Here is an 18,499-nt window from a genome sequence, read left to right on the forward strand (position 1 = left end):
CTGATGTAGAATTAGAACCAAGACTCTGAGTCCAGTACTTTTTCCACTGCTCTGTCTCTACAAAAAAAAAAAAAAAATTCTTGTGTTGAAAGCTTTAGAATTTTTAAATTGTTACAGTACGTATTATTTTATTCTATAGAAGTAATAAATAGTTAACATTTGTTGAGTCATTACCAAGTCGGGTCATAGTGTTGAATTTATATTACTAATTAGAAATTGTCTTATTTATGAGGTAGGTATAACTATCCCTATTTCTGTGGATCACAAAATGCATGCACAGTTTTCAGAACTTGCCCAAAGCACACTGACAGTGGAGCAGGGATTTGAAACTGGTGAGCTGTGCAGCCTCCCACTCTCACCTCCACTGGGGAAGTAGCAGCTCCATGGGGTGTGTGTGTGTGTGTGTGTGTGTGTGTGTGTGTGTGTGTGTGTGTGTGTGTGTGTGTGTTTTCACTTGGTCACCAGTACATGGCATTCAGATCCAAACCTTCTTGGATTCTTATTGCTCCTATAGAAGGTGCCAAGAGCTCAGTGTCATTTTCTAGGTGTTAATTTGATCTCCATTGGGAGGAGGGTTGTGGCAGGGTTGTCTGTCATGAGCAGCTGAGGAACCTATATCTCTGATTCCTTTCTTACATCACAGTGGCTAGTTCTCTCAGAAAATGTGATAGCGAAGGTATTTGAGGGGGATGAAGAGAGTCATGCCCAGCAAGTAGAATCTAATTAATAATCTCCAAGGTGATCGAAGACAGTAGCATAAGGCAGATGCTTCAGAGTAGTTCACAAAACAGTTTTACCAGAGGAGAAGCTGCCAGGCACTTTTGCATCCCTCAGAACCAGCAGATTGATCCAAGGTAAAGTTGCCCCAGGCCAATCTGAGGATCTAGCACTTTGCAAGCACAGTAGTGAAGTTAGTATCTAAGCCACATTTGAAAAGCGTGTCAGACTTTCCAAAGTGCCATCTAAGGAATCTAATATTTTGAGTTGGAAGGAGCTCTGAAGATCATCTGGTTGACATAAGGATGCCATTTTTTGAATAGTAATCTACTTTATTCGTTGTGCTCCATTGACTGACTTTCACTTTTTCCGGAGACAGATGTTAGATTTCAATAGCATGAATACAAAAAAGTTAATACTGAGTTTTTCGCAGCCCAAAATGAGATTTTAGTAGAAATAATAGTTACAACAGCTCGGCTTTGTTGAGAGAGAAACAGGATCTTCTAAATTTCTTTAGACCTCGTGTGGCATAACAAGAGACAAACCTATAGGGAGGACTCAGGCCTGAAGTCCCCATTCTGTCTATGACAACTAGGCCAGCAGGCTAGGTACTCTAGGGTAAGAGTAGGATGATAAATTGTGAAGGCAGGGAATCTGCTACCCACTTCTTGTCCCAGAAGATGGTGAAAAGGAGGAGGGAGACTGAAGCTAGAGAGACAATTGATCTTGATCTTCTGTCTGTGCACTGTCCCAGAGGGAAGGCATCTTAGATAAGTTAAAATTAAGTGTCCTTTCTCCTCATTTTTTATTTTTAATTTTTTCCCCCATTTTATATTTAAGGCTCTGCATGGACACACAGTCTCCCCACACCAATCTGGGAGTGTCCACATCAGAGTAAACTCAGCAGTATATTGTGGTTAGGCAGTGGCAAGGATGGAGTTGAGCTTGGGAAAGCTACCCTCAGTTCCTGTGTGGTGTGGAAAGAACTCAGGTCTCCTGTGAGGCTGTGGAGGGGTGGAGCGCAGATGCTGGCTGAGTCTGGCTGGAAAACTTACCAGAGAGGGATGACTGTGGTGAGGGCAAGCTGGTGCTGTGGCCAAGGGCTACAAAACAAATTTCCAGGGTCCTGACCTCACTGCAGTCATAGCCTGAGCTAGGGACCCACAGCACGAAAGGAGAGCCAGGGGTGGAGGGGGAAAATTAGGAAAAAAAGGAGGCTGGGCTCTGACTTACCAGGAGAGAAACACACACCACAAGCTACCCAACCCATAATCTTCAGCAAACACTGGCAGAATGCCAAGGAATGGGACACATTGCACATCGATGTTCACCAGTCCAGGGAGCAACTCTAGGCACCCCAGAAAGTACCACATGGAATCAAGCCTGTGTCTCTCCCTGTCACAAGCCCAGGCACCATCTTGGTGAGAGACAGGAAGAAGAGAGATGTCTGAAACTCTGGGCATTTCTCCAAAAGAGACTGAGTTATCTAAAGAAAACTGTTTCAGAGTATGGGATTGGCTGAGATGAGAGGGTTGGAGGAGTTTAGTTTCCCCCATCACAGTGGGATGGGGGCTCATGGGATAAATCAGACCATCTTTTACAGGTCCTCTGTGCTTTACTCTCACAGTAGGGTGACCCTATGACATCACCTAACCTTCTCCTTTTTAAGTGCAGGAAAAGGGCTCCTCTGGACCATGGCCAGCATGGAAGTCAACCAAGGCAGAAACCCCATTTTACATGTGCAGAAACCAATGCTCAGCAGCAGATGTCAGGGTCAAAGGCTCCTGGTAGCAAAACTACAATAGGAGCAAAAGCTTCCCATGACAGCTACCGGGCCCGCCATCCTCCTGCACAGCTGCAAGTCTCTCCAGCATCTCTGTAGGAGATGCCCACGGAAGTCGGAGGAAGGTCCTTGTGCTCAGAAGCACAGCTTTCCATTTCCTGTGTTCAGCAGCCCAGCCATGTCTTCTAGCATTCATGTGGGAGAACTCTGTCACTGAAGATGTTCCCTTGGCACAGTCACCCAGGAGTGGCATGACTATGTTCCTTTCATTGTGCCAAATGCTCTCACTGGTACAGATAGGATGGTGATTGAGCAGTGTTTCTCTTCCTCCCTTTTTTCACTATCACTTAAAACTGCAACCTTTATTGGCTGCAGTTCTCATCCATCTGCAAAAACACCTAGAAAGAGAAAGAGGTTGGCACTGACTTCAGCCTCCCCCCACCAAGTGTGGCTTACCTGACTTGCACCGGATGCTGAGTTGCAGCCTGACCCCCTCCAACATGCTCAGCGTGTAAAAGACACAAGAAATACCAGGAATGCTTCTTATGCTGTGGACTCTCTCCTCCTTTTCTTCTCTTTTTTCTTCCCCTCCCCTTCCCTTTTTTTTTTCATCCCAGGACCGGATATACAAGTTCCAGAAGAGGGATATACATCCCCAGAGTCTGAAATCAAATCTGGAATTCATATCCTCTGTAAATGTACTTTATTAAAAGCAGAGTCAAGAAAGGTCTTAGAGTTATTATATTGGAGAGGTTGATTGTATAGAGAGCTCTTGGAATGAGGGATAATTTTAGACATGTTTTGCAAGCAGCTCACTGTGGACGAATGGAAAAACTGGGCACTTTGGCATCCTTCCTATCCCAAAGATTTTAAAGCCAGACCTCGAACTGGGTTACCAAGTTGGAAAAGAAAACAGGAGATGGCAGGAAGGCCCATTTGTCTGTAATTATCACAATCAGGAGAACTGAAATTTTCTCAGGCGCACATAGTCAGTACAAATTCCAGGCATCACACTGTGGGTCAGAGGTAATCTTCCTAAACTCTGCATGCTGACTCTTAGGGTATTTAGTGGAACCTCCCACTGCTGCCGAGGGTGGGTGGGGTGTGGCAGGCTGTGCATGTGCACGCGTTTGCCTGCATGTGCCTGTGTGTGAAGCAGCTGAGCTATTGGTTGAGATGGAGAATTGGAACCAATTGAAGCTATAGCGGAAGGGAAGCAGGCAAGATTACACTAATGCCACTGTGACCAGCCCACAGTCTGCACTATTAGGGGTTCTCTGGATGGGGAACTGGGAGCTTACCCAGGATTCCCTCAGATGACTTTCTATCAGCAAGCTGTCTCTGAACAATTCCTTCCCCTTGGTTTGGTATCACCTCATTCTGAATACCATTGCAGCTCGAGGTGCTTCTCTGATGAAAACCATCATTCCAGGAGGTCAGCCAACTCAACAGCGGAGCAAAGTGATTACGGGATTCACATTCTGGTAATAAAAGAAGAGCTAAGCCCTTTAACCTGTTAGAGAAAGGCAGGGACCTGCTATGACCCAGAAGAAGTCCCTAGACTCTGAGAGCTCCTGGTAGGAGAAAGGGAGAGTCAATACATCTGAGCTAATTTACAGGGGAGTTGTTACTCTGTTTGTTGGAGGGTTCAGAGGGAAGGCTTGGAATGCCAAATGTGACGCTCCTGGTGGGGCCATGAGCTGGCTTTCTGCCACTTTGGAATTCAAGCCCCGTCATCTGCACAACCCCCCCACCCCACTCATTCACCCACAGTGTTTCTCCTATTGCTTCATCTGAAAGTCCTCTTTTTAGGACCTGTGGGAAGGGACTGTGAACACTTGGATGGCTGAGGGCCTTGTCTCTTCATGTTGGCTGTTTTTCTAAAACTTTTGAGTTATTATCTTAATTATAGCAGCCATAAAGGAGAATTTAAGATGACCCCTTCAGTGGCTCTCAGGAGAAACAGCAGTAGGATCATTTTCTGGAGTTCCTGTCTTCTGGACAGAGCCAGATCCACAGGGTTCTGGCCTCTGCAGATGAGAGATGACCGTGGGCGACTCTCTGCCCCCGGGGTTCTCTGCAGGGAGGGTAGCTGCTCAGGTTCCAAGCTTCCTGCCTGGGCCAGGGACAAGTCTAACGCCCCCTCAGGGAGGGGGTTGGAGTGTTTGTCCTGTGTTCTGTTCTACCATGTCACGTGGCCTTGAAGGAAAAGATGTGTTTTTCTGTGGGCAGCTGAGGTCGCTAAGACACAGCTAGGCAGCCACTTTGACAGAACCCACTGAAGGGATAACACTGGTCAGGCAGCTGGCCGGAAATGGCATCCACTGTCAAATGGAAGTCCATGAGGTCCACAGAGCACTGGGCACCAGGCCTGGGACACTTAGCACCACAGTACACAATACCTGGCCACAGAAGCATCTCAGGACTCATCACTCAGTCAGTGCTCTGGTACCCAGTTCATGGAGAACTACTTCCAGATTCTCAGGCCCCCCCCTGCCAGAGGCATCCAGGAAATGTGCTCTTCCACTGACTCACTTAGGGCTTCGTTTTTCATTACTTCAGTCCTGGTTCTGAGTCTTCTCTGCCCCTCGGCTCAGGTCTTCCTGTTTGTTTCTGAAAGCCAAAAACGTTCCACAATGCACTGAAATCAGCAGGATCTAAGGAACTGGAAAGAACTAGGCTGGTGTCTGCTGAGGATGTGAGAAGGACCCCTTGGCCTCAGGCTTGGCTCTGCTGAGCAACATTTCCCCCTGGCCTTTCCTGCTGCAAACACACCTGACCACTCTTTGCGCTTCTTCTGTGATATAATTTACCTAGAGTAAATGCACAAACCTTAGGCATATCGCTCAAGGAATTTTGACAAATATATACGCTCATTTAGTCATCATCCAACTCAGGACTGTAGATCCTTCCCTAGGCCCCAGGAGTGCTCCTTGCCCGTTCTGTTTAACAGTCAAAGGATCACGTGCACCTTTTACACATAATGACATGAGCTCTCTCCTTCCTTGCCACGCTGGGCTTCCCACCGACTCAGGCTAGTTCGTCCCTCCCCATCCTTGCCAGAGCCACCAGAGGGAGCTGGGGGCAGATTTCACGGACTTCTTTTAAAATATTATCAACTTGAACTCAGAGGGTTCAAGCAGTTTGCTCCTGGCCACACAGCAGTAAGGACTCGTTTGGTGGCTACTGGAGCCCATTTCTTCCAGGTTTGCTCAGTGCTCTTTTCCTCTGCCTGGGCTTTGATAGCAAGGCAAACACAGACATTTTCAGGAGCGCACAGAGCTGCTATCCTAACAGAGTGATGACTAAGCAGGATGCAGGCCACCGTCTGGTCAGAGGAACAGACACAACCGCCTTTGTCCAGGTTACACACTGCTCAGGCTCCAATGTCAAGCCTGCTTCTTACCTAGAGTCACCCTTGTTTAGTGAGCTTGTGATGTGCGCTGTCACTTCAGCCCTGCTACCCTTTTGTGCCCTAGACACAAATGAGCAGTGCGTTGGCCCCATCCTTTAGTACGCCCGAGGGTCATCTGCAGAGCTAGCTGCATGCTAAGTGCACTTTGATCAAGGACACAGTTAGCATTCAGCGGTTTCCACGGTTCCCCCCCCCATCAACCCCAGATCCCTCCCTTCCTAAGACACCACCTTCCTTAACTTCTTCCTTCTTTATCTTCACCATCTGTCTAGTCCATAGATGATTGGCTCCTTTGGATCATGATTCTGTTATTCAACCTGTTCATCTAATCTCTTATCCTTTCCTCAATTGACCCTTAATCTCCAGATAGCCTTAATGTCAGTGTTCATTTCACACAGGCCCCACACAGCAATACACAGCCAAACACACCCTCCATTGAAACCCTTCCGCAGCCCCACCACGACAGTTCAAACTCCTTAAGTAGAATTTCCAAGTCTGACTCCCGCTTAACCTTCCAGTTTCATCTCAGTCACCTTCCCTGAAGTATGCCCTCTCTGACACCATTTTCTGACTCTTCTTACGTCTTCATGATGTGCAAGTTCCACTCTCTCTGCATGGAAAAGCCCTACCCTTAGGTTCATCCAGTAAATGCCTTCCATGAAGTTCTCCCTTCAGGAAACACCCTAGCTTCTCTCCACTCTCCCATCCTCATTCCTCCCACCAAAAAAACCTGGATCATTTCTTTCTTTCTTTTTTTTTGACCTTGTCTTCTCTCCCCCAAGCAAACTGGGAGCCATGAATCCCCAGATCCTGTGGCTATCTACAGTGGGTACAGCCTTCATTCAATATTTTCCTACTAAAATAACATGCCAACAAAAAATGTTTATTGAATGTTTTCTCTGCGCTGGGCATTGTTTCTAGTTCTGTTTTTTTAGATTTGCTTGTATAAAAATATCTTTTTTTTCTCTGATGTTGGTTACTTAGTGTACTCTCATGTCTAAATAGTGTACTGTCTTAGGTTTCAGAAGGTGCGATGTAAACTTGCTTGCTTGCTTTTGAGGTGTTTTTGCAGTACAGGGGATGAGGCCAGGGCTGACACATGTGCCATACAACTGAGACACATCCCCAGCTCAAAATAGAACTTTTGATTGTGGCACGTATTGAAGTCAATAAAGACAATTTTCTCCCGTCAATTCGAGGGTTTCATTTCCATGGCAGACAAGCTGGTGTGAATATCTCTGGTTTGTTCCTCTGAAGGAGATTCTTTTTTCAGAGTTTACTTTCATGTTGAACTTTAAAAATGCTAACTGCATTATTTGAAAATGCTAACTAACTGGATTATTTGAAAATGCTAACTGGATTATTTGAATGGCGACTTTGCCAATCCCATCCTCATTGTATTTGAAAAATAAATAAATGCAGATGAGAAAAAACTGTTCAAGATGCACAAATGATTCACAGAGGTTACTCTGTTCCTTTCTAGGCATTTACAGCCATGAAGAAGGGTGCCATGTTTATGAGGGGAGGATTTAGGCTTCCCCAGATTTATGATGCAGGATAGAGTGGAGATGGCTCAGTGCAAAGAGAAGAGACCAGCAATTGAGCCTGCAGAAAACCACGGATCAGTGGAACATGCTGCCATTTCCCAGGAGACAGTCAGCTTCGAGCCACCAGAATGTCCTTCTCAATTCATTGATCTCTTAGTGGGGGTGGGAGTGGAGATGGGGGAATTTGCTGGAGATGGGCATGAAGAGTCATATAACTTTGCCTTCTTATAAAGAGCCTTCATTCACACAAATTTCACCCTTCAACCTTTCAGAGGATTAAATGCTACAAGACAGACAGTGTCTGGTTCAAACAGCAGCAAATCAAAGGGGCTAACAATATAATCCATGGAGAATGACAGGGAGTCTGCTTTGTCCAGGGGAGGCTAATAAAAAAGGAAAAAGAAACCTGCGTGAGGCACAGCAAGGAAGGATACACATAGATGTGTTGGGGGAGATAGTGAGGACTGCAGAATAATAATGCAGTTCTTCTAAGGTAAGTCAAAGAGACAGCAATAACTGTCCTTCAGGGTGTGGAACACAGCTCTTCTCGACCCACAGACCAGGAGAGCAAGGGACAGAGACTCTGCCTTAAGAGTAAATGTGCACACTCAAAATTGACTTTTTAATAAGGTTGTTCCCTTTCTTTTTCTTTCTTTTGTCTTATTTGAGACAGAGTTTTAGTAGCCCAGGCTGGACTTGAACTCTTGATCCTCCTGTGTTAGCCCTCCTGAGCACTGGGACTACAGGTCTGCTCCGCTATGTTTGACTTTTAATGGGTTTCTTAAGAGAATGAATGGAGGGAGAGGCTTTGTCTGGAATTAGATGAAAAGGAGTTGGAGTCTGACATCTTTGTTTCAACCATCCTCCCCTCACCCTCCCATGGCTCAGGGCTCCTCCCTTGCTCCCCATCTCAGGCTCTCACTAGTCTCATGACCTCTGCCCTTTGACCCTTCTAAGGGAGGATCAGATACATATCATTCACACTCCTGTGTAAACTTAGTCTTCTGCATCTCCCTGTTAGCCATAACCCCAAATGAGAGGTTCTTTTCCACTGAAGGAATTTCAAATGGACAGAAGCCATGGGTTTTTTGGTGAATAAGAGTCAAATTCTGGCCGAGTGTCTCAAGTGGTAGAGCACCTACCTAGCAAGCATAAGGCCCCAGAACCACCAAAAACAAGCAAGTTCTGGAGGTTTTGAGGGAGGCCTGTGTTGCATATGTCAGGCCACTCTATTCTGAAACTCTTTTCCACTTCGTCTGGGAGTTTTAATATCTAAGAACAGGGTACCCAGAACTATCTTATGTGCCCTGTCTATAGAATATCTTTTAAAGTTAGTTTTCATTTCTCTCATAGCTGTTCTCAAAGATGGCCAGCATTTAGACTGATCTGGAAAATGTTTTAAAATCCCACAGCTTAGACTTCACCCCAGAGCAGTAATGGAGTAAGACCCTGTTGGGGGTGTGGCCAGTCCTGCCATTTCTGAAGATTCCCAGGTGATTCCCAGGTACAGCAGGAGGCCTGAAGGAGACCGTTCTATAAGGCATATTAATTTATATATTTATTTGTTTTTGTTGAGGGGTTGGGGATGGAAGCCAAGGCCTGCAGTATGCTAAGTGCATGTTTTACCACTGAGCAACCCTACCCCAGCCACTGCAAGCCTTGTTTAAAACCAGACCGAGCCAAACAGTGACATCTTGCCTCTTATTCTTCATTTTCCAGAACAATAGAGTTGAGTCTCGGTGCTGACTCATGTGGCATGTCCCCCCATATGTCTAAGCTATCTGCTTCTATTGCTGCTTCTTGATTGGTGTGGTTAATTACCTGTTGACATCCCACCATGAAAAATGGCATTAGTTCTTTCGCACCACCATCACCCATCCTCTAAAAGTCACACTTGCAAGCCCCCACATCTTCCCAACACAATTATTATTTGGCTATATCAATATTCATATTATGACTTTTTTGATGATGATGATGTTTTGGGGGGATTTTGAGGATAGAAGCCTGCTAAGCCTCAGGCCCAACTATCTTCTTTTTGTTTGCTTAGTTTCCTAATACTTATCACTAATTCAACTCTAAACGATCCCCAGTTTGTTCTGCTCACAACATGTTGAACTCTCTTAAGGAAATGATTCTCTCATGAAGAAGAACGAAATGTTATCATTCGCTGATAAATGGATGGAACTGGAGAACATCATTCTGAGTGAGATAAGCCTGGCCCAAAAGACCAAAAATCGTATGTTCTTCCTCATATGCGGACATTAGATCAAGGGCAAACACAACAAGGGGATTGGACTTTGAGCACATGATAAAGTGAGAGCACAAAAGGGAGATATGAGGATAGATAAGACACCTAAAAAACTAGATAGCATTTGTTGCCCTCAACGCAGAGAAACTAAAGCAGATACCTTAAAAGCAACTGAGGCCAATAGGAGAAGGGGACCAGCAACTAGAGAAAAGGTGAGATCAAGAAGAATTAACCTAGAAGGTAACACACATGCACAGGAAATTAATGTGAGTCAACTCCCTGTATAGCTATCCTTATCTCAACCAGCAAAAACCCTTGTTCCTTCCTATTATTGCTTATACTCTCTCTTCAACAAAATTAGAGATAAGGGTAAAATAGCTTGTGCTGGGTATTGAGGGGGTGGGGGGGAGAGGGAGGGGGCACAGTGGGTGGTAAGGGAGGGGGTGGGGGGAGGGGGGAGAAATGACCCAAACATTGTATGCACATATGAATAAAAAAAAAAAAAAAAAAGGAAATGATTCTCACTGCCCTATGACCTTCAACCTGACTGGCACCTCCTCAGGCTATTGAAGGGTAACACCCCTCACCATCAGTCTGGAGATTTCTACCGTTTCTTATGTCAGATCTGCTGTCTTCCATGCCTGCCCCTGTGTGTGTGTGTGTGTGTGTTGTGTAATGTTGTTTTGTTTGTTTTCTTCCTTATTTTTGTGGAGTTGATCCCCCAGGAACTTCTGAGAAGAGTACTTGAGAGTAAAGTCTTTAAGACCACGAATGAAAATCCATTATTTTCTCCTAGAGAGTTGGGTTGGATATAGAATTTTAGGCTGGAAATAATTTTCCCTCAGAATTTTGAAGTTATTGCTTCGAAATCATATTTTAACTTGCTGGGTTGCTACTGTGAAATCCAAAGTCATTTTACCACTTAATAATCTGAACTTTTAATACTTAATAATTTGATCTCTCTCTCTCTCTCCCTCCCCACATCCTGAAACCTCAGTGGCAATGCACCTGGTGTAACTCTGCCTTCCACTGCTGTGACAGGCACTCAGTGAACCTTCACCATCAGGAAACACAAGTCAAAGAGTCACTGGGACTGAATTCATTCAGTAGTAATTCCTCTTTCCATTTGCTCTGTTCTTTCTTTTTGGACCTCCTGTTGTTTGGATTTTGAATCCTCAGAATTTGTCTTCTCATTTTCTTTCTATTCCCACCATATAAATTTTAATTTCTACAACCTCCTTCTCTCTCAGAATGTCCCCTGCAGAGAGCATCCCACTGTTGTTTTAATAGTGTGTATCTTCTCTTATCAGGGACTCTGAGGAGGGCTTTGTATGGCTCTGCTGCTTAGATGTCCTTCTCTGGGACTCACGCCCACCTGGGAAGTTGACTAAAGGATCATTTGCAAAGGTAAGAAATTCTTTCTGGTGTATTCACCAACAAAGAGAATACACCACCCCAGAAAGATGCTGTCTCTCTAACCATGCAGGAACATCCTTCATTACCAAATGGCCTCGAGGGTCAGAGTAAAGAGGGAGTCCTTTTTCAATAGTTTTGGCACAACAAAGGATAATTTATAATCCACTGTTAAAGATAGTCATGACTTATATGTCAATAACAATCCCTTTCCGCTATAGGCTACTTCTCCTTTCACCAGTGTTCCCCACATTGTCACCTCATACAGTCTGAGTAGACAACCAGAGCAATTCTCCCATCAGCAGTGGAGGAAAGTACTTCTTCCTCCACACATGCTGCCTGGCCGAATAGCATTGGGTAACAACAGTTGGCCATGTATGTACATTGAGATGGGAACACGTTGCAATGTGGATCAAACAACCTGGGTTTTAATCTAGACACTGCCACTAATGACTTAAGTGACCTTGGGCAATTCAGTGCCATGCCATTAACATTTATTGGGCACTTCCTGTGTACCACACACTGTGCTGGGTGTTGAGCACCAAATCAGATGAGCCACAGTTCCTATCCTTCAATTGCTTATGCTTTACCCAGGAAGAGACAAGAAACAAAACAGGGTTTTCTATAATCACTTATGAAAGTAGTATGTGAACAAGTGCCTCCAGAGGCTAGCAGAGGGCATAATTATTTTCTTGAGAGGAAAGGTGGTAAAGTTTCACAGAGAAGGTGACAAAGTCATCTTGTTTTTTTTTTTTTTTTAATTATATTGTTCCAAGAAAACTCAAAGAAGATATGATTCATGGAAAATGAAAAAAAAAATCACTGAGGCTCCCTTCCCATCAAGACCTGTGTGATGCCAGTTTGATGTTGATACTGGATTTATGTTTTAAAGAACTAAATGCCTGAGGATGGGAACTATATAAAGAAGGGAGGTTTACTTGCTCAAATTTCTGGAGGTTCAAAAGCATGACATCATCACCTTCTCAGCTTTTGGTGAGCTCTTCATGCTGTGTCAGCTCATGGAGGATGGCACCGCTGTAGGAGTCCATGAGAGTGGCCTGGAGACATGTGCAGAAGAGCCAAACCACTAGGGGTAACCTGGCTTTATAATAATCTGCCCCATGAGGCCTGATATAACCCTAAGAGACCTAATCCAGTCTTGAGAGATCTAACTTAGTCTCTTGAGAAAGACACTAATGCATTAATGAAGTTGGAGCTTCATGACCCAATTATCTCTCAAAGGTCCTAACACCTCTCAGCACTGACACACTGGGGACCAAACCTCAGTGTGAGGTTTTGTAGGTGCCAAACGATATTAAACCACAGCAAAGAGCCCAGCAGGTTTGAGGCACAGTCTACAGAAAGTGGTAGAGAATGGAAAGAATGAGACTAGGGAACAAGCCACTATAGAACATGAAAGAGCTCTACCATGCTAAGGATTTTTTTTTTCACCTGCATTCTACAGCAACTGGGGATCCATTGAAATAGTTTAAGTTGAGAAATAGAGTCACGTTTACACTTCGTATACTTTGCAGGTGCACTGGGAAAGGTGCACTAAGGGAGGGATGAAATAAGACCAAAGTTAGAGACCAGGAAAAAAGCAACAGTCTAGGAAGATTTATAAGCCTGAACTAAGGCATTAGCATGAAGACAGAAGGGAAGAGATAGAGTCAATAGACTTTAAGGACATAGTGCAACACTATGTCAATATTTTATTAATCAGAAAACAAATTAACCAAAATCAGGGATGGAAGGAAAAGGAGTTTCTGAAAAAGAGAAAGACTATAGGATGAGGTGCAGGTTTGGGGGAGAGTACAGTGCTTGGAAGGTTGGCAATGGATGAATCCCATCCATCCTCCATTGGTCACTCCCAGTAGGCACAGTGACTAAGGTAGGCTGAGCTGGACCAGACAAACTGTTTATGTGATATGGCAGGGGATAGTGAGTGGCGTCAGGATTCAAGCAGTGGTTATGAAACCATAAGAGAGAAGTTCAAGTGTAGGAACCAAGGGGACAAGAAGTAGCATGTAAAGCAGGATATAAATGCATAAAGACAAATGTGCAAAAACAACAAATACAGCAGATCCTTAAAAACTATTGGTTCTGACTAGGAAGTTAGAAGTCTACCTATTGGCTCTTTGGTCCAGGTATGTTAGGACCTGAGTGTGCAACAGTGCTGAGTGGAAACCCCCCAACCAGTCTGAGAGAAAGGAGCATCCTTTGACTTATCCTCTGTTCATTCCTTCTGGGGACCAAGTGCTGCAGCGGGTCCAGTTCCAGGAGACAAAGTGTGGAAGTTGAAGATAGAAAGTGAAGGGCTATGATTCTTGGGTCAATGTAAAGACCTGAGCAATGGTCTTGGGTTTTGTGTCTCATTATTACAGAGTGGCAGGCCCTCCTCAAGATGTCTTTGGGCTTCAAACGCTGTCTTTGTAGCAATCATTTTCTGCCTCCAAACAAGCAAATGGTCTCAATATATACATGCATTGGCCCAAATCGTCACCAGGGTCTATTTTTATTTGTTTGTTTGTCAGAACTGGGTCATAATTACTGTATTACAAGCTCTAGAAGAACTTTGCTGCAACACATATTACCCTTCTCAACTGGACTTTATTAGTACTGTGGGGACCTCAAGAGAGTCCAGTTCATGGGTTCATATAGAGCCATGTAAACATATGAGAGAGTTCTACTCCTTAGGCCAAAGGACTTCTATGGGAGTAATATACCCTGAGGGTAATTAAAGATTTGATTATTTAAGTTATCCTGAGTTAATCAGAAATTCAAGATTCCTCCCCTTCACCCTCTGAGACATTAATCAGACAGCTAGAACTCTAGAAAAACTTAAGCCCCTATAGAAAACAGACTGGCCAACAGCATTATCTGCTCTGTGTGGCCTGCCACTCTGGCTTTAGTGAGTGACAGCACCCCCACCCCACTCTCAGCAGCAAGAATCTGACCATTGTGTTCTCCTAAGTTGGCTCTGATGCAGGCTGTGCTTACTAAACTAAGACAAACCTGCCCATCCCAATGTCCCAAGGCCCCCCACCAGTCAGGTATATATTAGATCCCCCCTTCTTCTCTCATTCAGTCCACTACTTGTCCAACACAGGTCACACTCAAAAGTGGAGAAACAAAATAATAAGGAGAGGAAGGACAAGATCAAAGGAAAGAGAAAGAAAGGAAGTATGTTTATTACCTTAGAGGAGAGGAAAAGCTGTTAAGAGAGTTCCCACCTGAAGCCGTCTGCTGTCTTGGAAACATTAGAAGGACTAGCATAGTGGAGGCCAAAGAATAGAGGGCAGTAAAGGGTCTGGGGAATGTGGAGATGGGGCGCAGTTGTGAGCACAGTGCCTGAGGAGAAGGCAGTAGATCTATGTGAACCATGATAGACTCTACATACAGGAAGTAAACACTAGGCAAGGTGATGCTGTTGAAAAGCATATTCATCTGGGCTTTGTGGCACATGTCTGTAATCCCAGCACTTGGGAGACTGAGGCAGGAGGATTATGAGTTTAAGGCAAGCCTGGGGCCACATAGGGAGCCTTTGTCTCAAAAACAATAAAACTGAAAAAAAAAGAACTAAAAAAATGAATTCAAAGGGCATTCAAATAAACAACTAAATGAAATAAGGAAGATACTATAGGATATGAAAAAGGAAATCAATAAAGATACAGAAAGCCTGAAAAAAATCAAATTGAAATTTTAGAAATGAAAATCTCAGTAATCCAAATAAAAGTCAGTTGAAAACCTTGGTAAAAGAATGGAATAAGCTGCAAATATACTACCACAACTGAAGATGAAGTAGAGGAATTAGAACACTCAGCTAAAGACAAGGAAAAAATGCTTAAAGAGTACAATGAAACATGCAAGACCTCTGGAACATTATTAAAAGACCAAACCTACAAATCATGAGTACAGAAGAAGGACAAAAGATGTAGGCTAAAGGTATATTTAACATGATCAATAAAATAATCACAGAAAAATTTCCCAGTTTTGAGAAAGAGAGGTTTATCCAGGTACATAATACTTTCAGAACATCAAACAGACAAGATTGACAAAGAAACTACTCAAGACACATTATAGCTAAAATATATAGAACAAAGAAAGAATATTAATAGCTGCAAGAGAGTAATAACAAATCCTATAAAAAGGCAAACCCATCAGATAACAGCAGATTTCTCAAGAGAAACTCTAAAAACAAGGAGGGCATGGAATGATATATTCCAAGTCCTAAAATAAAATAACTGTCAACAGAGATTATTGTATCCAGCAAAGCTGTCTTTCATAATTAAAGAGAAAGAAAACCGTCCATGATAAACAAAAACTAAAGGAAATCATGACAGCTATGCTAGTACTGCAGAAGATACTTAAGGAATCTCATACCCATAAAAAGAAGTTAAATACAACCAGAAAAATATGGGAAAGAATAACCTACTACATGAGTAGATAAGCAAATAAGAATTAGAAAAAGACAAACATCACAAAAACAACAAAATGTCAGGAAATACTACATACCTTTCAATAATGACACTGTTAATGGTCTTAGTTCTCCAACCAAAAGACATAGACATGTAAATTGGATTAAAAAACAAGACCTAACCATTTGTTGCCTCTAAGAAACACAGCTCACTGACAAAGAAAAACATTTATTTATGTTAAAAGAATGAAAACTGATTTTCCAACCAAACAGAGTCTGAAAGCAGGCAATAGTGATGATACTCATATGTGGAAAAAAACCAAAAAACAAAACACAGATTTAAGGGAAGTTAGCCAGAAGAGACAAAGAAGGTCACTTCATATTAATAAAGAGAACAGTAACAGTTGTAAACATATATGCACCAAACATTAGTGCACCAAATTTCGTAAAACAAACACTACTAGACCTAGAAGCACAGGTAGAAACCAACATAATAATAGTGGGTGACTTCAGCACCTCACTTTCACCAATAGATAGTTCATCCAGACCAAAAAATACACAAAGAAACTTCAGAATTAAACAACACTATAGACCAAATGGACTTAACAGACATCTACAGAGTATTTCATCCAAGAGCTGCACAATATACATCTCAGCAGCCCATAGTACTTTTTCCAAAATAAGTCATATTTTAGGATATAAAGGAAGTCTCAGCTGGACACAGTGGCTCACATCTGTAATCCTAGCTATTCAGGAGGCAGAGATCAGGAGGATCGTGGTTTGAAGTCAACCTGGGCAAGTAGTTCTGATAGTGAGGAAGATTATAGAAAGTGGAGAAATCTCCCATGCTCATGGATTGGTAGAATCAACATAGTAAAAATGTCTATACTCCCAAAAGTAATCTACATGTTTAATGCAATTCCCATCAAAATCCCAATGACATTCATCAAAGAGACTGAAAAATCTACCATTAAATTTTGTATGGAGACACAAGAGGCCATGAATAGCCAAGGCAATAATCAGTAAAAAGAACAACGCTGGAGGTATCACAATACCTGACTTCAAACTATATTACAAAGCAATAACAATAAAAACAGCACAGTACTGGCACAAAAACAGACATGAAGACCAGTGGAACAGAATAGAGGACCCAGATATGAAGCCACACAACTATAACCAACTTATCTTTGACAAAGGGTCTAAAAATATACGATGGAGGATAGACAGCCTCTTCAACAAAAACTGGGAAAACTGCTTAGCAGTCTGCAAAACCTGAAACTAGATCCATGTTTATCACCCTATACCAATATTAACTCAAAATGGATCAAGGATCTTAATATCAGACCACAAACTCTAAAGTTGATACAGGAAAGAGTAGGAAATACTCTGGAATTAGTAGGTATAGGTATAGGTAAGAACTTTCTCAATGAAACACAAGCAGCTCAGCAACTCAGAGATAGCATAGATAAATAGGACTTCATAAAACTAAAAAGCTTCTGCTCAACAAAAGAAATGGTCTCTAAACTGAAGAGAACACCCATAGAGTGGGAGAAAATATTTGCCAGCTACACATCAGACAAAGGACTGATAACCAGAATATATAGGGAACTTAAAAAACTAAATTCTCCCAAAACTAATGAACCAGTAAAGAAATGGGCAAGTGAACTAAACAGAACTTTCTCAAAAGAAGAAATTCAAATGGCCAAAAAACACATGAAAAAATGCTCATCATCCCTAGCAATAAAGGAAATGCAAATTAAAACCACACTAAGATTCCACCTCACCCCTGTTAGAATACCCATCATCAGCAACACCACCAACAACAGGTGTTGGCGAGGATGCGGGGAAAAAGGAACCCTATTACACTGCTGGTGGGAATGTAGACTAGTACAACCACTCTGGAAAAAAATTTGGAGGCTTCTTAAAAATCTCAACATTGATCTACCATATGATCCAGCAATACTACTCTAGGGGATATACCCAAAAGACTATGACACAGGTTACTCCAGAGGCACCTGCACACCCATGTTTATTGCAGCTCTATTCATAATAGCCAAGTTATGGAAACAGCCAAGATGCCTGACTACTGATGAATGGATTAAGAAAATGTGGTATTTATACACAATGGAATTTTATGCAGCCATGAAGAAGAACGAAATGTTATCATTCGCTGGTAAATGGATGGAATTGGAGAACATCATTCTGAGTGAGGTTAGCCTGGCCCAAAAGACCAAAAATCGTATGTTCTCCCTCATATGCAGACATTAAATTAAGGGCAAACATAACAAGGGGGTTGGACTTTGAGCACAGGATAAAGCGAGAGCACACAAGGGAGGTATGAGGATAGGTAAGACACCCAAAAAACTAGATAGCATTTGTTGTCCTCAACACAGAGAAACTAATGCAGATACTTTAAAGCGACAGAGGCCAATAGGAGAAGGGGACCAGAAACTAGAGAAAAGGTTAGTTTGAGAAGAATTAATTTAGAAGGTAACACACATATACAGGAAAGCATTGCGAGTCAACTCCCTGTATAGCTATCCTTATCTCCACTAGCAAAAACCCTTGTTCCTTCCTATTATTGCTTATACTCTCTCTTCAACAAAATTAGAGATAAGGGCAAAATAGTTTCTGCCTGGAAGCGAGGGGGTTAGGGGGAGAGGAAGAGGGTGGGGTGGTTAAGGGAGGGGTCCCGGGGAGTGGGGAAGAAATGCCCAAACATTGTACATACATATGAATAAAATTTAAAAAAATAGTTCTGATAGACCCTATCTCAAAAAAAGTCTAAACAAATATAAGAAAATTGAAATAGCCCCTGTATTCTATCAGGCCACAAAAATAAAACAAAGTCAACAGTAAAAGAATCTAAAGAAAATATCCAAATACATGAAGACTGAACAAAACACTGTTAAATGACCAGTGAGTCATCAAATAATGCGAGAAATTTTTTTAAATCCTA

The 18,499-nt window shown here is 42.8% G+C and overlaps 1 long non-coding RNA gene across 1 annotated transcript in view; it reads left to right on the forward strand.

Annotated features, from left to right (window-relative positions):
• LOC141416864 (uncharacterized) overlaps positions 1-18,173 on the forward strand; it is a 76,365-nt gene extending 58,192 nt beyond the window's left edge. Inside the window, exons 2-3 of the long non-coding RNA XR_012441437.1 lie at positions 11,021-11,117; positions 11,900-18,173. This is a non-coding gene — a long non-coding RNA (uncharacterized lncRNA). The remainder of the gene's footprint in view (positions 1-11,020; positions 11,118-11,899) is intronic.
• The last annotated feature ends 326 nt before the right edge of the window (positions 18,174-18,499 follow it).

Source organism: Castor canadensis, chromosome 14 (genome assembly GCF_047511655.1).
Source record: "Castor canadensis chromosome 14, mCasCan1.hap1v2, whole genome shotgun sequence".
Classification (NCBI taxonomy): domain Eukaryota; kingdom Metazoa; phylum Chordata; class Mammalia; order Rodentia; family Castoridae; genus Castor; species Castor canadensis.